Raw genomic sequence first — 7,174 nt, forward strand, 5'->3', positions numbered from 1 at the left:
TATCTGTGTCTTATCTCTATTCAGAGCATAACTGGAAATACGGGCAAATTGATCAGCCTCATCCTCAATTGCCACTATGGCAGAGCTTGGATATGATATTACAAAAGCATTGTCGTACGCATAGGCCAAAGTCTTAGTTGCCCCTTTTTGCAACTATATTTCCGGGATTTCATTATAGCTTTTTTAACCTTCAGATACATGGATCAATAAAAACCACAAATAAAAGAGGAGAGCAAAGACAACCCTGTTGATTCCAAAGTTCAATAGTGGCTCACAATCTCTAGATGTGTCACCTTCACTTGGTTTTCAGTCTATAAGTCCGTTTTAGGACAAGATAGTGCAAAACAACTTATGGTCAACTGGTAATTCATTTTTGCCCAGCTATTTTCTAGGTTGGCAGTCATTGCTGGAGGAAGAACAAAGCGTGCCTGGATTCTCATACCTCATCTATAGATGGAGCTGCCCATCACAGGATAATTAACAGAGCTTCTCACTTCATTAGCTGGTAAGAAATAAACCAGCATTTGAAGGTGTTTTCTCACTTTCTCAGGCATTTTATAGATGCTAGATATGTGGTTCTATGTGCGTTACACCGCACTTGAGCTGATCAACCTCCGAAAAATAGAACCTTATTCTGGCCTAGAAGCTCCTGTTGTCGAGGAAAGAGGTCAGCCATTGTAGCACTTGTCCCGCTATCCCAAGCACCTCCAGCCTGCGTCGGAGGATGAGGTGGGACATAGTATCCTAAGCTATGCTCAAATCAGGAAGAATGAGCACAGCTGACCATCCTTGGTCCAGGGTTTTCTTAAGATCATCCATTGAAAGTAAAATAGCTGTCTAGGTACTATAGCCTGGTTTAAAAAAGTCTGCGTCCGATGTAAAAAGTTATGAGCCTTCAGAAAATCGCTCAGGTGTTCATTGACCAGTTTCTCTAAACTCTTACTGACACCTGGGAGCAGAGATATTGGTCTAAAATTCTCAGCCTTGGCAGGATCTAGGGACGGTTTTTTCAGCAATGGACTGGTAATCGCATGCCTCCAAGAATCGGGGACTAGTCCACTTTCCAGCAACAGGTTATACATGATGGTTAAAGCTGGCAATAAAGTGCCTCTGCCTTTCAACATAATATCTATCTGTGCTGGGTCCAGGGGGAACCGGATATAATTGTATTTTCTGCTGTCCAGATGGTGTTACAACATAGTTGAGGGAATACTGGCATAACTGGAAAGGTTTTATTGTCAGGTAGACCCTCATTAACAAAGGAAGTTGGGTTTGAGTTCCCTGCCTGCAAGTCATTAATGAGACTGACCTCACTAAGGAAAAACTTGGCCAACTCATCACAGCGCTCCATAGAGGAAACCTTCGGTTTCAGGGAGGAGTTCACCATTGCATACATTTCTTGGAGGCATACGAGGACTGGGAAATCCTTTCAGCAAAGTCTGCTACCTTGACTTTCCTAATGGTATGCTAATATTTCTTCAGCACCTTTCTGTAGATGCCCTTCCTTTCTTCATCATAGTGTGCCCTCCATTTTCTTTCATCTCTCTGGCATTCCTTTTTTAACTCTCTGATTTCTGGTGTGAATCGTGTAATACTAGTACTTGGTCGGGGCAACTTCTGCCGTCTTGTTGGGATGAGCACCTGTGGTCTTCAATAAAGCTCCTATCTAACTACTACTGCTTGGTAGAGCATCATTTCAATTGGCCAAAACTGAAAATTAACCCCGCACCCGAGAGAAATATTTTCTATTTATATAGCTGTCATAGTACAACTTGTTCTGGCGAATAAACACAATATATGAACAGATGAATAACTTCCCAAACATAAATATCACACAGTCCTGTATCTTGATTGTAGTCGTTGAAAATCTTTTATTGTAAATCTCATTTCCGTTATTTATTAAAATCACCACACAATTGCTTTGCCAACGCGTTTCATCCCTCATGGGACTTCTTCAGGGCTAGAAGCAATTACAAAAACACTATTAACAATATATACACAATAAAAACTAAAAATGTACACATTGACAGATATTATGATCAAAAACAATTTCAAGTTTGAAGTGAATATTCTGTAGCTGAGGGTCGACTGTAGGACTAGTTTATTATCTTTTTACATAATTTAAACATTGGGAAGCCATTCTACAATGTACATGATATTCACGTATTAACATTCTAACCGAAATGGGAGTGAGCAGAACTCATCGGTGCATAATCTAATAGTATAAAAACCACCTTTGTTTTAAATAATCTTGCTATGCATACATGTATTATTAATATATTATCATAATCTATTTATATCCTCTACAATAGCTAATCCATATAGCAAGTCAATAGTAATCAAGAAGAATAATAAGATGTTAACCCTCTTGTCCGTACCTTAGTAGAGTAGTTGTTACTCTTGTTAACAATAAGTGCGGCTCCAGGCCAGCCTTCATAGCAATGTTGGACAAACTATATATCTATAGGTGAACAATATATATATATTTCACTTTTAATGCACATTTGAATATTCTTCGGAGCATACTATTATCATATAGTCACATAATATTAATTGTAACATCTAACATAGTCATCTGGCTATTTGTTCAATGATCCTACTGGATTAGGTATACCATTTATTAAACCTCACTAAACCTTACGGGTGAGCACAGTATCCTAAGATCCCACACTAATTCCACAAACGGTGCATATTTTTAATAAATGGGTTTATGTTAGCTCAAAAGGGACCATGGGCATATGTTACACCAGGAGGAAACAGAAATCTTTATAGATTTCTAGAGCGTTTCATTCTAGTTTTAAAATATAGGTATAAATTACTACTTGATCCTACTGCTTATTATACACGCAGTAATATATACTTTTTGTCTTTATAGTGAGCTTATTAATGAAATTATGATTATTCTCGAAACTACGTCAACATAGGATCAACTTTTTTGTCCTCTAGGAGGTATATCATTTACTAATATTGATCTTTAGGTTGACGTTATTAGGTAATGATATACCTCCTAGAGGACAAAAAAGTTGATCCTATGTTGACGTAGTTTCGAGAATAATCATAATTTCATTAATAAGCTCACTATAAAGACACAAAGGAACACACTAAATTACAATGCCATCTATTACATGTGGATATATTGTTCTCATTCACTCAATCCACCATAGATCGATAATCCATCAAATGTTTGAAGATATAAAGTTACTTACTGGTGAGATTCTCCCCGGATTGACCACAGTTGGTCTGTGCAGCTAGTGGCTTGTATTCCCTTTATTTATCTTTTTTACCAAAAAGTATATTGTTCAGTCACAAAATATCGATCTGTGGAGTACAATAGGTAGCAGTAAGCCTCAGATGGCGGTTCACTTATAATGATATCTATATATTTTTACTCGGTCTCACTATCTCACAGATGGCTGTACGTTCCCAGCGGGTTGGTGCTCTAATAGGACGACACGGATTAATGGAAGTAATTTGTGCTCTGTAGCATCATTCCTCGCAAGGTAGAGGTAAATTAACATTACCCCTAGAGACATTGTACCGGACTGCAGCTGGTCCTCTTGTCATTTACACCCTACCAACGAGTATGGTCTGTAATTCATTTATTTTGATTATACGAGCAGAGTGATAATATTGAGAGGTCCTGATGAATGCCGCGAACAAATAAGTCATCTGGCAGAAACATGTCGACCACCAATAACTAGGATATTTTGTCAATCCTAGATCACCTCATTTTAACTCTAGCTGATGGGAACTATTATTAAATTTGACTTTGTTACCCTGTAGCTAGTTTTATTTACCCATACTTTGTTTAAATTCACACTCTGCCCCTTACTCCCCCTGTCAACTTGGGTATCCCCATTAAAACACCTCACGCTCCTCTCTTGTCCCCTTTTTTGAGAGTTGTAGCCCACACTGTATACCTTGCGGTTACAGTGTGCAAGAGGGGACCCAATGATGAAGCATGTCACCCTCGGGTGAGTGAGGGTTCTCGTCTTTAAAAGAAAAGATTTCTTTTGCCTCCCTTCCTTACACACACTTATTTTGCTTCTTTAGGACAGTAGCATTTCATCACTTTTAGTGAGATACATGCAATATAGACTTAAACAGGTCCAGTGTGGAAAACTATACGCGTGGCCATCTCCTATATGTTTCTTTTCGCGCTCTATAAAAAAAAAGGTTTAAACCAAAGTAGTGGATCTAATAAGATCCCATTACTCGTCAGCCACACTATCTAATTAAAACAAATATTCGCGTCCTCTTTTGCAAACACAAGTGCCCAAGTGAGTGATTGTTGGAATAACATATAATCTGACAGAGCCAGATGTCCCATAAAAGCTGACCAGAGTATACAGATCCCCTACAGACACCTCAGACAGTCTGTACAGAAGTTAAATCGTGCTCCACGCAGAGTGATGACACTTCCTTAATGGGTACAAGAATCAGGGATAACTTCAAAATGTTAAAAAGAACTCTCGTTTTTTTCTTTTTCTCTATATTTTATACCCTTTTCAGATTACTTACACCTGTGAATTGTCCAGTATGTTACACGATCACGTGACCTGTTTCTAACTTTACGTGCTATCTTAGCGTATCACTGTAAAGATTTAAAATAATGCAGTACAACGACGCATATATTACATCGCCAATCACATAAGGTTTAACGGATTTTATATTAATACTTTAGAATTTATCTAAGGCAATAATCGAAAAATCTCTTCATTCTCATGTGGGTAGAAGAGCACGCGTTTTTCATCTTCATATTAATAGCTTCTAAGGTGCTCACGTCTATTTATTAATAGCTTCTAAGGTGCTCACCTCTATTTATCACTGGGTAGACCTCACATTAGCATAGCTTTACTCGAGCATTAAGCGCCATCTTAGCGTGGCCATATATCATCTCAACCATAATATTACAATTTGGAACTTCTTTTTTTTGGTTGCAACCACATAGCGAAAACAAATAATGTAACCTGAAATTCTCTTACTTAAAAGTAAGTTTAGCAAATCTATTAAGAAAAGAAAAAATTCCCGCACAGACACCTCAAGCATTCTGTCTATGACGTATACCACGCTACTTACATAGCAATGTCGCTTCTTCTGTGCGAACAGGGTCCAGGGATGTCTCCAGAGTGTAGGGAATCTAACGTTATTCAACTCTTTGTTTTATAACCATTTCCGATTGCTCACACCTGTGTACTCGCTCAATATAGTACCAGGTCACATGACCTATTTGGAAACTTTGGGCGCCATCTTTGCATATGCAAGTTGGAAGTGTTAAAGCCGATGTGTTGCAACATTGTATTTATTTTCTCATCCAGCAAATAGAGTACAACAATTTTTTTTATTAAAGATTTGTTATTTAACTTAAGGAATTAATAGTCGAAAGGTTCCTTCCTTATTCCCAAAAAGATATGAAATAAACGCATTTCACGTCCCCCTTCATGATTAACTTTTGCGAGCACTACCAGTATTTATCACAAGATATATCTCACAGTCCTACGACTCTAATAGCGCATAACGTGCCATTTAAACGTGCTCGTATGCACAGTATGGAAGAGACGCATAGATTGGACATCTGTTTTTTAACCAATAGTATTACAATCTAAACATCTTATTTTATCACCATATCCTTGATGACATTGAGGAATGTATCATTGCCAATGTGGACGACACTGTCATTTGCCCCGACATGTGACTTTGGCAAGATGCTTTAACCAATGATGCAACCTTGAGGCAGGTCATGGATTTTGTCATTAAAGGTTGGCCCAAGGAGAGATCGCTAGCCATTGAGTTATAACCATGCTGCAAAATTTCGAATGAGCTTTCTATTGAGAATGAGTTGTTGGTTAGAGATAACAAACTTATTCTCCCTGACACCTTCAGAGGGAGAATAATGGAAACAGCTCACTCTGGCCACTTGGGTATGAATGCCACCAAGTGTAGGATCAGAAATTATTTTTGGTGGTTCATTATGGACCGTGACATTGACAATAAGGTCAGGAGTTGTGTCCAGTATTCTTATAATGACAAGCATCTTACCACCAGTACTCCTGTACCCAAAGCTGTCCTGTGTCCAGCTAGAGTTTGGCAGAGAGTTGCTGTTGACTTTCTCTGTCCCTTCCATGTTTTGCCCAACTGCATGAGGTATTTTATTGTTCTTATTGATGATATTTCCAGATGGGTAGAGGTGAGAGGTGTTTCTGAACCTAATTCCAAGGCTGGTATTCATTTCCTGCAAGATGTTTTTTCTAGAGAGGTTGTTCCGGAGGAATTATTAACCGATAACGGGGTGCAATTTACCTCTGTCTCCATGCAACAGTTTCTTGCCAAACTTGACGTGAAACACCTACGTACCCCACTCTATCACCCTCAATCTAATGGTAAAGTTGAAAGGTTTAATAGGGTACTGGTTGAATGTGTGCAAAGCTCTCTTAAAAGTAATAAAGATTGTGAAACTGCTGTGAGAAATATGATTTGGGCATATAGAACCACTCCCCACTCTGTTTCTGGTGCGATTCCCTTTGAGCTGATGCGGGGCAGAAAGGTTTTTCATCTCTGTGTCCCTTTTGGAAATTGAAAGCTCTTTGAGGGCAACTGTTTTATAACTTCTGAGGCCTCTAGAGCTATGATTACTTGTGACAATTTCAATCGTACCAAATATGGTCAGCGTCAAAGATCCTTTGTTACTGCAAAAAAGAAAATCCAAATCTAGAGAACCCTGCTGCATCGTGGAGATTAAAGGCCACTCTGTTCATCTTGACAATGGTCAATGGCGGAATGTTTCATGCTTAGCCAAGGTCATACATTGTAGCAATTATTCAAGTTCGTAGTCTTTGAATTCTTCTGAGCCTTACTTACGGAGAAGTTGTAGGTTAAGAAGAGTTCCAAGCAAACTTTGTGATTAGTCACTGTTTCTCTTGGTGCTTCTGTGTGTTTTTTTGGGGGGGTTTGTTTCTTTGCTTTTTTTTTTTTAAGGGGGGGAGAAATGTGGGGTTCTGCATTTTCCATTTCTGTGTTCCCTCCTTTTGTTCTTTATGGTATAGAATGCTGGGATGTATGTGTCCCTCTATCAAGTGTAATTCTGCATTGGAATGTATGGGAACAGAGGATTAGAACACCTTCAGTTGGTGCTGATCCTCTGGGGCCATTAGACCTGTGTACCTGCGTCTTCAAT

General features: G+C 38.7%; 1 long non-coding RNA gene across 1 annotated transcript; it reads right to left on the reverse strand.

Annotated features, from left to right (window-relative positions):
- Positions 1 to 326: 326 nt before the first annotated feature.
- On the reverse strand, positions 327 to 5,194 carry LOC146798431 (uncharacterized). The gene is made up of 3 exons (XR_014969160.1): positions 5,080 to 5,194; positions 3,207 to 3,318; positions 327 to 1,960 (listed from the first exon to the last, which is right to left on the reverse strand). It is a non-coding gene; the product is annotated as an uncharacterized LOC146798431 (long non-coding RNA).
- Between the last annotated feature and the right edge of the window lie 1,980 nt (positions 5,195 to 7,174).

The sequence above is a fragment of the Triturus cristatus genome, chromosome 9, assembly GCF_964204655.1.
Source record: "Triturus cristatus chromosome 9, aTriCri1.1, whole genome shotgun sequence".
Lineage (NCBI taxonomy): Eukaryota > Metazoa > Chordata > Amphibia > Caudata > Salamandridae > Triturus > Triturus cristatus.